General features: G+C 39.6%; 1 protein-coding gene across 1 annotated transcript in view; it reads right to left on the reverse strand.

The window, feature by feature from the left end:
• LOC105355020 (uncharacterized) overlaps positions 1-18,098 on the reverse strand; it is a 109,043-nt gene that overhangs the window by 54,850 nt on the left and 36,095 nt on the right. The window contains exon 7 of the mRNA XM_078955091.1: positions 279-3,084. The gene's annotated coding sequence lies outside the window, so the exon portion shown is untranslated. The remainder of the gene's footprint in view (positions 1-278; positions 3,085-18,098) is intronic.

Below are 18,098 nucleotides of genomic sequence, written 5' to 3' on the forward strand. Positions count from 1 at the left end.
TTCCGTGTTAAGAAACAGGAACTCAGCATTTATATTTTGACACAACTATTGTTGAGTTTTGCTGGTTCCATTTTTTATAATGTTCATAATTATGATAAAACACAAAAACCTGGAAACTTTCAGCTTAAAAAAGTTTACTGGAAATGATAAGATCCAGAACATTAGATTTTTTTTATATGGTTTTAAATCATTACTGAACATTTTAAAACTGCACTCATCAGAGAATTCAGAATTCTTGAAGAATCACTAAACTGTAAAAACTTTTAAATGTTTCTCACCTGCAGCAACATGAGAAGTGAGAGCAAAGACGATCAGGCAGCAGCAGAGTGAAATGCTCATCGTGACAGAGCCTCAAAGATCTGAGCAAACAGTCACCAAAAGCTCAACAGGAACTCTGCTGTTCTCACATATGTGGGTTGGTGGTTTAATGTTCTCTAGCGGTTAGGGGACTTTGCTGTGCCATGAGATGAAAAAAACTTTAAAGTGAGAAAACAAAGCGTGTGTTTTTTTCTGTTTCAATACTCACACCTTTTTCTGTGTACTGCTCTGTCTGAACATGTTGAAGTTTTTGGAAAAAACTTCACAATTTGTCTCCACCCAAAATCCAAATCTGCTGCTTGTATCACAGAAATGGGAAACAGAAACTCTTCTGCAAACATGCAAGGTTTTTACTTAATCATTGTTCTTCCAGGTATCCCACAAACACATTCTGGTTTAAAAAGAGCAAATACTTTTCTTTTTCAAACCTTAACCAAATCAAATCATGTGACCCGATGCTCTGGATGTCTCTGGATCTTTTGGGAACCCACAAAATCCCTTTTAGGAGCCAACCCAGCTACTATCGGCTTTAACAAGAAGAGAGTTCAGTGTTCACACCCTGCACCTTCCTTCCTTTAAATGAGCAACCCCAAGCTCAGATCACAGATGAGCTCATCATCTAATATTTATACATTTAGAATAAAAGAAGAGGGTATTTCAGAGAATGATGGAGCTTTTATTTTTGGATCCCACAACAGAGAAGGAACTAAAAACCAAAGACATTCTGCATTCTGCTGTGGATACGTATGATGACAGACCACAACCATTAAAGATTCAAGTGGAGCAGCAGAAGCTACAATCAAAATATCTGAACTAAACACTTTATTTACAGTTGGTTTTATGCAGTTTAACACACTTGACTTTGGCTTTACGTTAGCCCCTTAAAAGCAAACAGTCATTCTGAATCAAACTGTAATTATTGTAGCAAATCTGTGGCTTTCTAGCGGCAGTAGATGAATGTTGCTGCCCTCTACTGGATGTTTGTGGTACATCAGCAAAACAAACATTCTTCTTCAGATTGAAAATCAACAAACAGCTTTTTGGCAGATTTTTTTCTCTCCACAAAATAATAAACACATAACAGAGGGCATTGGATAATATATATATAAAGTATTTAAGTTAGATTAATGCAGTTCTGGATTTTTTTTGTTTACTTGGAATAAACGTGAACGTCATGTCACCTACAGAAATTCTCTGACTCTGTGGTTGTGGGGTGTATAAGCGGTGGATGGGAGGAATAATACAGGAGGCTGGTGGACAGATTTGTGGAGTGGGCTGGAGAGAATCACCTGCTGCTCAATGTGGACTAGACCAGGGAGATGCTGATCGACTTCCGGAGGAAAAGGACAGTCTTACAACCCTTCTGCATCCTGGGCAAGGATGTGGAAGTGGTGGAGGATTATAAATACCTGGGTGTGACTATCGACAGCAGACTGAGCTAGAGGAGCCACATCACTGCTGTGTACAAGAAGGCCTGCAGCAGACTCTACTTCCTAAGGAAGCTGAGGTTTTTCAATGTGTGCAGCAAGATGCTGGGAATCTTCTACCAGTCTGTGGTAGCCAGGACGTTATTCTCCTCTGTGGTCTGCTGGGGAAGCAGTATTGCAGTCAGTGATGCCAACAGACTGAACAAGCTGATCAGGAAGGCGGGTTCTGTCATTGGCTGCAAACAGGACACATTTGAAGCAGTGATGGAGAGGAGGTCACTGAACAGACTCCTTTCAATCATGGACAACCCAGAGCATCCTCTCCACCCTGTTCTGGACAAACAGCGGAGCTCCTTCTCTAGGAGACTCAGACAGCTCTTCAAAACTGCCCAATACCAGAAATCATTCATACCCAATGCAATAACCCTGTACAACAACACACAATGCAAAAGATAAACTTTGCACATTTTTATTATCTATTTATTTAGTTTTTCTTTATTTTGCACATTTCTTTTGCACATCTTTTTACCTGCACTGTTCTGTAAATAGCTTTTTAAATTATAATACCTTGATGTTTGCATTTATGCTACATTTTCTTTGTTCTTGCTTTTTTTTATTTCATTCTAAGTCTTTTTTTCCCTCTGCTGTCAGTTGCTATGGTGACAAACAAATTTCCCACGTGTGGGATCAATAAAGTATTTCTGATTCTGACAAAATGGAAGTTACAAATATGGAAGCTTATTAATGAGTCACAAAAAATGATACATTGATTGATTTTTAATTTTTGCTCGTGCATTAAGCTTAATGAACTAAAGTAGAAAGAATGCTTATCTTTATTTCTTCAGTAGGCAGCAGGAACACAAACAAAAATGCTGTCATTCATAGGAAGAGTTTATAGTTTGATACACAGTGGATCCTTCGGTTAAACTTTGTACACATGCTGGACAAAAAGGGAGAAATGACGATCAATACATCTGATAAAAATATGGAATCACTTATTCAGAAATTACTGAAAATGTGTTTGGCTTTCAGAGATTCAAATTTCATCTAAACGTTTTACCACAAGTAGTAAATAAAGAAGCAATCCAATAGACTTTGATTATCTTTTATTATTGAGGTTTTTTCAATTTGTCTCAATTTTTTGAGTGAACAGAAAAGCAAATCCAATTGAAAACAACCTGAAAAACTGAGAATCCACACAGATGTTCAACCAAGAGCTAATACTTCTATCCATTAAAAACTACTCTCACGCTAATTCATAGTCATAATTATCTTGTTACCATTTCCAAGTTGTCATTCTCCACATGATGTCTCAGACGAGATGTTTTTTTATCAGCTTCTGCAAGAACAATAACATGATGTACAGTTTGTTAAGAAGAACTTACCTTGATAGAATAGAATAGAATAGAAAGTTTATTAATCCCAAAGAAAATTCAAAAGTTGTTTGAACACATTCTCTCACTTTTGGTAAATTTGAATAGTTTTTTGAAGCAGCACCAAACTCTGGCGTCTGACAAAAACAGATCAAGATCAGGTTTGTATAAGGAGAAAATCCTAATGAAGAATCATTTTTTAGGTTTTAGAAATACTTTCATTGCATGCACTGACTTTACCTCTTCTTTTCCATCCACATAGTCTCCAGGTAGGGCTGTTGGTGATGATGAGGAGAATGATTCTGATGGTGACAGCAACAGTGACATGGGTCAATGCATGTGCACAGCAAGTACATAAAGACATTCTCAATGGATCGTCGATTTCTGGAGTCACCATGGAAACGCGTGGAGGGAAAAAAGAGAGCGCCATATTTCAGTGAGATGGAGTCTGAGGTTTTGATGATGGCATAGTAAGATCTCCTGATGGAGCTGATGCCTCCTGCACATTCTCCCTGACTGAATGAAGATTTGGAGCAGAAAATCTCTTAGGATGTTGTGAATCTGATGAGACTCCCACGCTGAGCTCGGCTCTGGTGATGAAGGAGAACGTCTCCAGCTTTCTCTCTGGCAGAAGACAAATCTGCTGCTGTTTGTCCAAAAGGGATCAGGCGTTTGACTCCAGCAGGAGCAGAAATTCTTCTCCACCAAACAGATCACATGTTGACGTCATGATTTAAAGAAGTTGTCTCCGCAATCTTTTGCCTCGATGAGAGCCACGCCCACGCAGAGGAGGAGCTCTTCAAGACTCTTTTCAGCGGCTACAACAAGTGGACCAGACCCGTCCCCAACATGTCTGATGTGTTTATCGTCAAGTTTGGACTCTCCATCACGCAGCTCAGATCATGGCATGGTTATTCAGTTGAACCTTAGTTCTCATGACACTCTTCCCAAACCTAAGAAACACGTTTTTTTTTTAGTTTCATTGGGAATCAAGTTTGTCTGGTCTTGAATGTTGTTAAAGTTTTGTTAACCCGTATGTATTTTTTGTTAATTCTGGAATTTGATTTGTTATGTGATCTGTCTGTATAATGATCCATCCAATCAGAGACAAGTGGGTGTGTCTAAGAGGTGCGAAGGGGAAAAATGTTTCACTGAAGGGCAGAGAGAGTCAGACCTTGGTGAGGAGCGGAGCTCACACTGAATGCTTGTTTGCCACCATTTTTTACAAGTTGGACGCAGAGTCAACTTTTTGTTTAAAAATGTGGAAACCTTTGTCATGTAAGTAATGAATTTTTTTTAGATGTGTTTAAACTGCTCGTTTTGGCTACATCCCCCCCGGGCCTCAGAGATTCCCGCCATCAGCTATGTGAGTACGTGCACAGCTTTTTTTCCTGCTTGTTTAGCAAGTGAAAGGGCCCTCTTCAGTTTAGGCCACAATGCACCCAAGCATCGATCAGGACTGCAACAAAAACAAAAAAAGGGGGGGGGGAGTTGTTTTCAGTGTAAGGAAATGATTGTTTTTTTCCCCCCACCTCTTCTTGGTTAACATAAACTGTATATATTTATTATTTTAACTGTGTGTGGGTGCCAATTAAAAAGAAAAAGAAAAAAATCAAAAAAGGTAATGTTTAAATTCAAACTATTCTTAGTAGGAAAATTCTAATGTTGCAAAATTCCTTTTATGTGGAGGCACCGCCGATTTCTAGTGTTTTCTTTATATTAAATTGAGTGTTTTTTGTATTTCCTGTTTACCCCTAACAAAATCAAATTAGACGGACCACGACACCACCCTTAGTAATACGACATGATAACAAAGGGTTATTCATCTAGTTACATGGGATGGGTGTTACACCAAGTATTCTTTTTGAAGAAAAACAATTCTAGTCCCCAAGATATGTTTTCTTTCAAACTAAGATGATTTGGGTGTTGCAAAACCTTCTTGATAAGATTTTTTTTTCTTGCAAGACAGAAAAAAAGACATTTTATTTGAAAATTTTTTTCCCCTTAGGATTCAGTTTGTAAAGTGTACCTAATCTGCATTCCCTCAGTTTTAAGGAACAATAAGCTCTTCTTCTAAAAACTATATTTAAAAAAACATTTGGATTCATCTGTTGGGCTTAGATAAGCTTTCAAAGTGGTTGTGATTTTACATAACTGCAAACATTACATCCACTAATGCAAAGACGGCAAAAAACACAAAATCTAACCAAGTTTTCTTTGGTCTAGCTCCTAGTTTAAATATCTGATTGGACCTATGAGACTTAACCAAAATTGATAGACCTTAATAGTGTGATGTCATCACAGGGATTTCCCCACCATGGTGGTGACATAGTGTGATGTCATCACCATGACCTACAATGATGTCACCACTATGACCTACATTGATGTCATCACACATGGCAGTGACCTACATTGATGTCATCACAGAGCTCTGAAAATTAACTTATGCCACAGCGAGAACTCATCTCAGTTGGATAAAAGGTAAAAATGGTTTTTAAAAGATTTTTCAAAATGTTTAAGAACACAAGGAAGTTACACAAGAAGAGAAAACATGTTGCACTAGAACAATTTTCCAGAGACCAGGAAAGTGGAAAGGATCTAGCAAAGCAACAGGGACCTTCAAAAGACATAGAATTCCCAGATAAAAAAGAGGATCCAATGTCTTTTGAGGAACTGGACGTTCTCCAAAAGGAAAAAACAGACCTTGTGGAAAAACGTGATGGTCTTAAAAACCTGATCAGGCAATTGGAAGAACAAGGAGCTGGACACAAAAAGTATCAAGCAAGCACCATAGGTTTGAGACAACAAAATGATGAACTCATGCAGGAAATTGAAAAGCTCCAGGACAAACTCGCCAATTTATCAGAATTTAAAGACAAATTTGTTACCGCAAGGAACAAGAATAAAGCTGCCCAGGATCAAAACTCCCAACTCACTGAGCAGCTTTCAAAGCTGCAGTTAGAGATCCAACAGGAGGAAGCGCTTGTGCTGACCAGTCTTGGGGTTTCTGCTGAGGAACTGGAAGAAAAGTACAAAGAAGAATGTGATGACTTTCAGGCCCTGCAGCAGCAGAGGAAAGAACTACAGAAAGAGCTGGAAGATCTGAATAGCAGGCGCAGCAGAGAATCTGCAATGAGAATCGAGTTTTCCAACCTGGCAACCAAAACAAAGATTCTGAAGGCTGACTGCCAGTTAATAAAGGACGGTATTCTGATCAATCTTGAAAAAGTAAAGAAAGCCCAGGTCTCTACGAATGCAGAAAAGACCCAATGGCCAAAAGCTACGCTTCTGAAGCCTCTGAGTCCTGCTGCTAAAGAAGCTCACCAAAAGAGACTTAAAGAACTTGAAAAAGGTTGGAACTCATCAACTTCTTTAAAGCAGACTTCCACATGCGCAGTAAAGACCCAATGGCAAAAAGGTACCGCAAGGAAGCCTCTGAAGCGTCTGAGTCCTGCTGCTAAAGAGGCTCACCAAAAAAGGCTTAAGGAACTTGAAAAAGGTTGGAACTTACCAAAGTCTTCAAAGAAGACTTCAATGTGTGCAGTAAAGGCCGTGCGGCCAAAACGTACCGCAAGGAAGCCTCTGAAGCCTCTGAGTCCCGCTGCTAAAGCAGCTCAACAGAAGAGACTTAGAGAACTTGAAAAAGGTTGGAACCCAACTACTTCTTTAAAGCAGGCTTCCAAGTACAAAGTAAAAACTCAACGGCCAAAAGGTACCACAAGGAAGCCTCTGAAGCCTCTGAGTCCAGCTGCTAAAGCAGCTCACCAGAAGAGACTTAGAGAACTTGAAAAAGGTTGGAACCCAACTACTTCTTTAAAGCAGGCTACCAAGTACAAAGTAAAAACTCAACGGCCAAAAGGTACCACAAGGAAGCCTCTGAAGCCTCTGAGTCCTGCTGCTAAAGAGGCTCACCAAAAGAGACTTAAAGAACTTGAAAAAGGTTGGAACTTACAGACGTCTTCAAAGAAGACTTCAATGTGTGCAGTAAAGCCCCTGCGGCCAAAACCTACCACAAGGAAGCCTCTGAAGCCTCTGAGTCCTGCTGCTAAAGAGGCTCACCAAAAGAGACTGAAAGAGCTTGAAAAAGGTTGGAATTCTCCGGCTACTTTAAAGAAGACTTCCACATGTGCAGTAAAGACTCAACGGCCAAGAACTACCGCAAAAAAGCCTCATCAGCTTCTGAGTCCTGCTGCTAAAGAGGCTCACCAAAAGAGACTGAAAGAGCTTGAAAAAGGTTGGAATTCTCCGGCTACTTTAAAGAAGACTTCCACATGTGCAGTAAAGACTCAACGGCCAAGAACTACCGCAAAAAAGCCTCATCAGCTTCTGAGTCCTGCTGCAAAAGAAGCTCACGAAAAAAGACTGAAAGAGCTTGAAAAAGGTTGGAATTCTCCGGCTACTTTAAAGAAGACTTCCACATGTGCAGTAAAGACTCAACGGCCAAGAACTACCGCAAAAAAGCCTCATCAGCTTCTGAGTCCTGCTGCAAAAGAAGCTCACCAAAAGAGACTGAAAGAACTTGAAAAAGGTTGGAATTCTCCGGCTACTTTAAAGAAGACTTCCACATGTGCAGTAAAGACTCAACGGCCAAGAACTACCGCAAAAAAGCCTCATCAGCTTCTGAGTCCTGCTGCAAAAGAAGCTCACCAAAAGAGACTTAAAGAGCTTGAAAAAGGTTGGAATTCTCCGGCTACTTTAAAGAAGACTTCCACATGTGCAGTAAAGACTCAACGGCCAAGAACTACCGCAAAAAAGCCTCTTCAGCCTCTGAGTCCTGCTGCAAAAGAAGCTCACCAAAAGAGACTTAAAGAACTTGAAAAAGGTTGGAACTTACCGACGTCTTCAAAAAAGACTTTCAAGTGTGCAGTAAAAATTCAACACCCAAAACCTACTGCAAGGAAGCCTCTAAAGCCCTTGAGTCCCACTGCTAAAGAAGCTTACCAAAAGAGACTTAAAGAACTTGAAAAATGTTGGAACTCTCCGGCTTCTTTAAAGCAGACTTTCACGTACACACTAAAAATTCAACTGCCAAAAAGTACTGCGAGGAAACCTCTGAAGCCTCTTGAGCCCCTGAGCCCTGCTGCCAAAGAAGCTCACCAAAAGAGACTGAAGGAACTTGAAAAAGGTTGGAATTTACCAAAGGGTTCAAAGAAGACTTCTACGTGTAAAGTAAAGACCCAACGGCTAAAACCTACCACGAGGAAGCCTCTTCAGCCTCTGAGTCCTGCTGCAAAAGAAGCTCACCAAAAGAGACTGAAAGAGCTTGAAAAAGGTTGGAATTCTCCGGCTACTTTAAAGAAGACTTCCACATGTGCAGTAAAGACTCAACGGCCAAGAACTACCGCAAAAAAGCCTCATCAGCTTCTGAGTCCTGCTGCAAAAGAAGCTCACCAAAAGAGACTGAAAGAGCTTGAAAAAGGTTGGAACTCTCCGGCTACTTTAAAGAAGACTTCCACATGTGCAGTAAAGACTCAACGGCCAAGAACTACCGCAAAAAAGCCTCATCAGCTTCTGAGTCCTGCTGCAAAAGAAGCTCACCAAAAGAGACTGAAAGAGCTTGAAAAAGGTTGGAACTCTCCGGCTACTTTAAAGAAGACTTCCACATGTGCAGTAAAGACTCAACGGCCAAGAACTACCGCAAAAAAGCCTCATCAGCTTCTGAGTCCTGCTGCAAAAGAAGCTCACCAAAAGAGACTGAAAGAGCTTGAAAAAGGTTGGAACTCTCCGGCTACTTTAAAGAAGACTTCCACATGTGCAGTAAAGACTCAACAGCCAAGAACTACCGCAAAAAAGCCTCTTCAGCCTCTGAGTCCTGCTGCAAAAGAAGCTCACGAAAAGAGACTTAAAGTACTTGAAAAAGGCTGGCACTCTCCGGCTTCTTTAAAGAAGACCTCCACGTGTAAAAAGTTTGGAGGTCGTTTAGATGTAAATAGTTAAATTACGGTGCATTAGATAGTAGGTTTGTATAGGAGTGTGTTTTGAAAAATCAGAGCTGCTCAATCATGGTCCTTCGGTTATACTACCCAGCCTGTGTTCTTTGCTCCAGTCTTCCCTTTCCATGTTTTGGCTGACTCAGCACACCTGGGCCAGGTGATCAGCAGCAAAAAGGGAGGGCTGGAAGAAGGCTGGTTGGATGATCACGAGGACCAGAATGGGGCAGCCAGTCTACATTTTGTTCTAAATTGGGGTTTATAATCTTGCTCTTAAAGCAAAAAAAGGGACCTGCTCTACAATCAAAAGGGTGAAAATATTTCGAAACCCTTTTATGTGACCAATCTAAATTATAGTTATACCTTTAATATTAACAGGTTTGATAGGAAAACACCATTTAGAAAACACTGTAGATGATAAAACACACAATGGGAAATATTTACAAATGTAGAAAAAAAAAATGTAAAAGAAAAAAAAATTGGAAACTGGTCACGATGGGGTGTTTGAAAAGAACACACGTTTATTTGTTGGGTGGACTTTGTGTCCAGACAGACCCGTGTCTCTGCGGGTGTTCTTATAGTTTTAGTGATGATAGTAGGAATTTTTCAAAAGTGTTTAAAGGATTATCTGACCAGACATTTAGCTTTTGATTTACTGAATCACCTGTCAAGTAGGACAAGTTTTTAGATGTGAATGTATGATTGGCGTTTAAAAAAACAGGGCGGCACGTTGGTTTGTTGGGTCGTGATGCCACGCCCCCGCCACGTTGCGAGTCGACACCATAAGCCACTGTTAGATGTGCAAAATATCTTGATCGGATCAATGGTCGGATTAGAGCGGCTATATACATTGACATGTCAGCTCGGTAATATTCGAGACGATCTTCTAAACGTGCTTTTAATAATGTTACGGTTATTATGAAGCACCTGTTCGCTCATCATTTTAATCTGTGTGGTCAGTGCTTTTTCTGTTGAAGAACGGAGCCGGAAAGATTCAGAAGCCAGGATTAGCAGTATGCTAACACGGGCTGACAACATTAGCTTTGGGTGGTTCTGCAATCTGCATATTGGCTGCACGTAAACATGTGGGAATAACATCAGCCTCTATTCAGTCGGGACACGACTCGAAACACAAGTCCACGTGATTGTTTGAACGGTTTTCTAAGGACTGAGCGACATTTCTGCTTTGAAGCTCACACACCGCCCCAAAGCCACTGTGTGTGTGTGTTGGCGGTCCAAGCTCTGCTCCGAGACACACCCGGTTCTGAGTTCGGTAGCTCGTTCCACTAGAGCTGGGGGACGGATCGCAGTCCTAAACTTCCCACACATACCGCTCATGTAACAAAGCACCTCCCCCCCCTTCCCATCAAACACAAAGCTGTAAGTCCGCGCTCCACCGGTCCAAGTGATTAAGTGCGGGAGCGGACTACTTCTTTTCCATTTTGCTTTTTACTTCTTTTGTTAAAGTCACTTCCCTCAGTTTATACTGGATCATCGCAGATGAGTCATTAGTTGGGTAATAAAATAAATAAGGTAATAAAGTAAAATAACGAATAACCCCCCGACGATATCATCGTCCATCCTGATGGTTTACAGCAGACATCGTCAACTGCCAATTTAGGGGACATCGCCCAACCCTAGTACAGACCAAATGTTTGGACACACCTTCCCATTCATTTGAATGAGAAGGTGTATCCAAAATTTTGGTCTGTACTGTAGTCAAAGGGCCCAATTAAGCAGAATGAACTACTGTGGATTCAGTGACGTGCGGTCAGGTGAGGCAAGTGAGGCACAGCCTCACCTGTCATAATTGTGATAAAATAGAAAAAGGTAAATTAAATAAATAATATTTTCCACTGATCTGTGTTAAATATACATTTTTAGTCAACTCAACACGTTTTTCCACACTTTTTGTGGTGAAAATCCACAGACGGAGCAGAAACTCAGGGTGAGGCTCTGAAGCGCTGTGCCTCATGTCTGACGGCAGGGCTCAATGTTAATAGAGACGTGCACTGGAAATGCTGCTGTAGGCGCGTGGAAAAGGCTTTAGGCGAGGGAAGCCTCACCTGCAGAGGGCAGACGTGAGCTGACAGCTGCTTTGTAGCTACACTGGTGCCGTAGAAACAGACGAAGGACGTCTGTCTGCAATTAGAGGGAGAAACTCATATAGACTGAAGGAAAATAAGGAAGACTTTTCTAACCGATCACAGAGCTTTTTGTGGAGAAGGATCGACACATGGACTCAAAAAGTAAGGTCAAACATGTTTTTCAATCTTTGTTTTTTTTAAATGACATGGTTGGGAAAAAATGTCAGTAAAATCATTTATTTTATTTTTATGATAATTTTCATAGACAACATTTGATAACACTGATTAAAGCACCAGAATTTGAAGTTGGAAAAACACCAAAAGTTACTGAGGGTCAAATGTGTGCTGACCACATCTGTATACTTTAATTTGTTTTGCACATATGAATAATTTATACACAAGAAGAGTGTTCTATCCATGTGAATAAAAGAAATATTCTCTGTAGGACAAATATTTTCTTGTGGGTACTTTATAAGCTGTTAGCTGCCGTTGGATGAATGCTGAAATATTTAGTTATTTCATTGTAAATCTGCCTCCAGAGGAGTCAGTGCCTCACCAGCCATCAACCTCACTGCCGCTGCTCCTCCTCATCCAGAGGAGCCAGTTGAGGTGGCTCAGGCATCTGGTCTGGATGCCTTCCTGAGGTGTTCTGGGCATGTCCCACTGGGCAGAGACCCTGTGGGGGAAGCCCAGGTCCCACTGAGGAGACTGCATCTTTCTGTTGGCCTGGGAATGCCTGTAGGTCAGGGGTGTCAAACTTATTTTGGTTCGGGGGCCACATTCAAGCCCTCTGATCTCAACTGGGCCGGACCAGTAGCGTAAAGGCAAAACAGCAGCTTTATTCTTGTTTTTTTTACCCAATTGGAAAACATGCCTCAACCAACATGGTAGACTAATCATTTCTTATTACACATTCATTCACAGAGGCCAATGGATCTTAAATAAAATTAATTTCACTTTAAAAAATATTGGTTTATTCAATTTTATACAGCCTGAATATTTTAAATCTGACACTGAAGCAATCCTGATAATAAATTCAAGATGGGCTACAGAAAAAAATGAAACATCTTCCTAAAATGTAAATGTCCAAACGATGACAAAATTACACTAAATTAAACTTGGAAACATTTGTGAACTTAAGAGTTTGGAGTTAACCTCCTTTCTCTCCTGAAACTTCACAAGACCGTCACTATCAGGATTCAAATCCTGTGCAGAAACACATTTACTGTCATTGAAGTCTGCAAAACACAATGAAATGTCCATTATTATTATCATTCATTACTATAAGAATCTTTTCCTGGTTTCTACCTGAATTTTGTGGCAACACCTGCCTTCTTCCTGACCTTTGATGGAGTGCCATCAGTGACCAAAATTACTTCATGTGACCAGTTCACTCCAACAATGTCCAGCACAGTAACTAGAGAGCTGACTATGTCATCAGTTGTTTTTGTGTTCATCAATTCAAGAAACTCCACTGTGACGTCTCTTTAACACCTCTAATAAATATGCACAGCTGAACATATCTGTTATGTTGGTGCTTTCATCAATAGTGACTGAAAATACAATAAATGACTGGATTCCTTCACATGGCTGCCCATGTTTCCTCAGAGATGTTGGATCGGGAGTCGTAATTCTTGACAGACTCACATTTAAGGTCGACTGCTTTTTGGGCACAAGACTTCTGCAGCCTTCAGCATTTTTTAATAAGTTCACCATCAGAAAATGGTTTGGATGTTTGCTCCTACTTGTTTGCAATAAGGTAGCTAGGTGTCACTGCTCCATCACTGACGTCACGGCTGCAGTAAATCCAGATGGTTATTTATCGGTCCAGCTAATAGTTGCTAAATCGTTTTTTTCTTTACTGCAAATGGTGAAACTTTTCTTTGTGGAGAGTCTCAAAGTGGTGCTGAATGTTACATTCTTGGATAACCTGTTGACATACCAAGCATGCAGGTTTGCATTCAGCTCCGTGAACAAATAACGCTTTCCATTTTCCTGGAAAGCTCAGCACCTCATTTCAACCTTTTTTTTTCTTTTTGACAACATTTTGGTCATTATGGTGTCATTACTGATCATCCTTCAGTGGTGAGGCTCAGAGGGAACCAAACTACTGCCCACCCAGACACAGAGCTGTTAGGTTTCGTTTTTGGCACATGCAGAGATTTATGTTGTTTCAACTGTTAAGCTTTTCCTTTGCTCCCCCTAGTGGCGGAATTGCGCATTTCGGTTATTTCTTTAAAAAGTCATAACTCGCCACAGGAATGGACTAGAAACTTGCTTTCTTTTTTAAACATCCTTGTGATTTTTACTCTTCATGTATGGGCCGGCAGATGTTTGACACCCCTGCTCTAGGTCAATGCAGAAATTGTAAAAAAAATCTCCATCAAAATACAGATATTAGTTGGTACTTTTGCAGAATCATCTTAAGAAAATTAAATAAAAGAGCAGAAAATAAATAAATAAAACAAAAAAATCAACCAAAAAGTGTGTGTGCGTGCGTGCGTATGTGTGTGTTTGTGTGTGTGTTAAAATTGGTCGCGCTTTTTCATTTTCACTTTAAATTCTAGCAAACATCGGTCGGGCTTAGAAAAAGGCTAATGACCTTAAAAAGGTCAATTTATGTTACTTTAGATTTCAAAAAATAAAAACCTCAGGAAGTGTATCATCTGTTGTGAGTCAACCTCCTTTTTTTTGTTTTTTGTTTTTTTGATACACAAATGTCCTCAGAAACGGTCTTAACTGATTGAACCAAAGATTCGTTTATGTTTCCCAGATTTGAACACTATATGCAACACAAAGTTGTCAGAATAAAAAACATTCTGTTGGTGGCAACTTCACATTGTGTCATCTTTTAAAGTAAAAGCAATATGGCAGGAGCAGTTGGGATAGGATGAAAAAAAAACCTGGACAAAGATCTCTAAAGTAGGGCTGGGCGATAAAACGATAATTATCGTTATTGCGATATTACCTTTTTTCGATAGTGAAATGAGTCTATTGCGATAAACTTTCGTTTTAAATGAACACGGGAGAAACCCCCGGAAGACCCGCCCTCTTGTCCAATCAGAATTAAGTATCACAGGGCTAGACCAATCACTGAATAAACTGCGCCACGTCTAGTTAGAGTGAACGTTATTTACAAGCTAGGATGCAAGCTAGTATCTGCATGCGTTGCAAATCCCAACACTTGCAGAAAATGAATGTTCCGTCTGAAGAAAAGTTAACAAACTCGAGCCAAGCGGGCGCAGATGAAGGTTCAAGAGGCATTGTAGAACGGACCGGCCTGAAAAGTTCTGCCGTGTGGACGTTTTGCGGTTATCTAAAGTCGGATAAAAGTCAAAGTAACGTCTACTGCAAATTGTGCCAAAGATACGTTCCTAATAAATGTGGAAATACCACCAACCTTTTTTCTCACTTAAAGCAGCACCACCCCCTCGAGCATGCTCAATGCCAGACTTCAAAAACAACGGTAAGACCTGCGCTGCAGCAGCAGTCTTTACATTCGGCATTTTCCAATGTAACGCCATACGACAAAAAATCGAAGAGACATTGCGACATCACAAATGCTGTAGCCTAGTATTTAAATAAGAACATTTTTGTTTTAAGCTTTCTTTAATTTCTTGAATAGCATTTTAAAGAAACTGAGTTTCTTGGGAGTTTTTTTTAGTTTATTGCACTTTTTTTTATATTGACATAATTGTGTGTCAATTTTTTGTCTATTTTTCTGTTAAACTTGAAAGTTCAAACATTTGAATTTATTTGTGGTCTTTTAAAACTGTGTGCAATAAAGATTACTTTGAAAAATATAGTTATTTGATATCGTTTTTAATATCGTTATCGCACAATATGAAAAAAACAATATCGTGATATGAAAAATCCAATATCGCCCAGCCCTACTCTAAAGTAAACATTTCTACTTTAACTGAGGTTTATGGCAGCTGTCCAAATTCCCACCCTAATCCATATTTACTGAAAGACTAACTCTAGCCTATCTATAATCTATCTAATTATCTATAGCCCTATTCAAAACTTAACCTAAACCCAGTGGTGGTTCTACACTAACGTACTCCCTGGGTGAGTACACCCCCCACCCCCCCCCACCCCCACACACACACACACACATACAATTTGACAACATTCTCTAGTGTTCCCTATCTTTATTTGGCCATTTTACACAAAAAAGCATGAATTTTCTAGACTTGTGTTACAGGAGAGTGCAACTCAGTCCCACAGGAGCCTACATTAAAAACACGCTTTCGGTTTTGGGTCAAACAAGATAAACATTTACTGAACACAATAAAGCTAAACATTTTAAACCTTTAATACTGAACTTTTTGAACATAAATATGAATAAAAACAGACAGGAACCTTAATCCAGAATAACTCAAGCTAAACCTTAAATAACGTATAATATTTTGCTCTCAATAAAAATATATTCTGTCAAAATTATACAAATATGAACATGCTGGACAAAACAAACAAAGCCTGGAAATATTAATAAGAAATTACAAATCACGGCTTTCTGTTTTCTTTGCTGTTTTATCATTTTTTAGAGCTGGACTCCTGTATCATTTTTAGCAATAAATTCATTTCATGTTTGTGACGTCCTGTGTGTGTCTTTGTGAAACATATCAGAGGGATTGGATTAAAAAAAAAAAGCTTATTGTGAACATCATTTTTAGGTCTTATAAAACATTACAAACTAAATCATAGAACTCATCAGTGGGATTACTCCAAAAATATTTGGCATTTCCTTATTTTTTGCAACACCAACAGTAAAATCCTCCAAAAAGCCTCAATCCATTCATAAACATCTATAGATTATTTATGATCTCATAAAGTGCAGCTGTTTTACTGCATCACCGCTGTCTCTATGTCAAATATTGACACCAACTAAACCACAGAAAAGACACCTAAAAAATATCTTCAATATTTAGTAAATAATGACATTATTAACAATATTATTATTAGCATGAGCTGAGTGATCCAACAGCATGTGATGATCCAGGTATTTCCTCTCAGCCTGCACTCACCTCCCCTGTTCACACTGCACGCTCCTTCTCTAAGACAGGAGGTGCAGCTGCGGCCTAGAAATGATTGTTAGACTGAAATAGACTCCCAATTACCTGTTAGTGTGATTCACCCAGCCACCAGTGAGTTGCACCCCCCGCTCAAATTGTTTGACTTGTGTCCTAAAGACTACCGCAAAGAGGTGTGGGCGCAAGTGTCTTGCAGCAGAGGGCGCCTTGTAACATTCAAAATGAAACCTTCAGATGTAGTGGTGGTCTGCTGTTTTGGAGTGGGGAATTGTGGGAAATAATCCTGTTTTCCTGCTCTGGTCGAAATTGGGTTGAGCACGGGTTTTTCTTTTGTCTAAGTGCCACTTCATTTGGCTATTTTAAGTTGTTTCACTCTGAGTTATTTCATCCTGTTGTTTACTTCTTTTTTTTTCTTTTTTGCACCATATGTGTGGAGAGGGGAGAGGATGAAGGGGTGGGTGCGATGTTCAGTGTCAGATGTGTCAAAATAAATGCTTTAAGTACCGTCTATTGCAGGCATGTCAAAGTAAAAGCAGAAAGTCTCCTCTATTGCTGAGCTACTTGCCTATGTGTAACACTGCAGGCATGCTATTGAAAGTGTGCACCCTGGAAAATGCCGCCCCCTGTAATGTGCTGCCCTGACTGCCCACCTCACCCACATCAAAAACCGCCATTGTCTTAGCCCTATCTATGGAGCCCTGGATTTAAAAAGTGCTTTGGACTCCTTGCTCACTACTTTTCTTTTAAGGCAGATATGACGTCTACACTTTCACGAATCAATACGAGCTTTTTATGACGAGTATTTATGAATCCACTGTGCTCTGATGATAAAAACGTTATTGGTTTATTTCAAAAAGTACATTTAAACACATTTTTTTCCTCAATAGAATTGATACACAGAGACTTCTAGGAAATTTTAGGGCACTCGATTTTGGAATTGTAGATTCAGTCAAGAAAACTTGTAAAGTTTCGAAAACAGTTATCATGTTTTCCTTCTAAAAAGTTGGTCAAAAATCACATTTTATCTGTTTAGAATAAGTTTAAAGGTAATTTATCTCCAGGTAACGTTTATTACTTCCATGCTTTGCAAAGTACCTAATTTCACCTCACAATGGGAATTTAATCCCAACATTTTCCAATTTTATTACAAATTAAACTTCCTTTTACACCAATTGTAACCTCTAAGCTGTTGGTAACATATTGAAGTTATTAAAACGATGTGCTGTCATATGAAACAGGGCATCAAGGGAAAACTGTAGTAAAGCAAAGCCGGTCTGCTTCTTATTTTATTTATTTTAAATAAAGCATGTCTGATTTAGGAATAACTGAGTTTAAAACCTAAAGACTGTTATATTCAAATTAATGCAATTGCACGTCTATACTATATTGTCTATATGAGATATTGAATATAAAATATCAGGCTTAAATGTCAAAATGAGTGATTCATTTATAGCACATGTTGATGGTACATTGCTTAATTTCCTGTTAGCCTACCTTGTCATGATTCTTTCTTTTTTTTTTTTTTTTAAACTTGTGCTGTCCAACAGCTAGGCAAACAGATGAGAGCTGAGGGCCTCTTGTGTTGGACATATTTTACTTTAACAAGAGGGGTTATTAATCTTCAGACAAACCAAAGGTATGTTTGAATAAACCCCTTTTGTAATTGAGGCCAAACTTTATTAATTTCAATCATGTTTGAAAATCTTTGGTGTCGGACCGGACGGAAAAGGAAAGAGGGGAAGAAGAGAGAAGGACGTTAGAGAGAGGGGGGGGTAGGAGGGTGATAATAGGAGGGGAAGGGGGATAAGACCATGAAGCAGCATAAAGCAACAAGTTTACTGGTTGTTAATCATTACGGTAAGGCTCAAATGTAGTACAAAAAGGGCGGGGCCTATCCACACACACACTCAAATGTTATAAACACACC

This window comes from Oryzias latipes, chromosome 11 (assembly GCF_053564925.1).
Source record: "Oryzias latipes strain Hd-rR chromosome 11, Olatipes_Hd-rR_3.1".
Lineage (NCBI taxonomy): Eukaryota > Metazoa > Chordata > Actinopteri > Beloniformes > Adrianichthyidae > Oryzias > Oryzias latipes.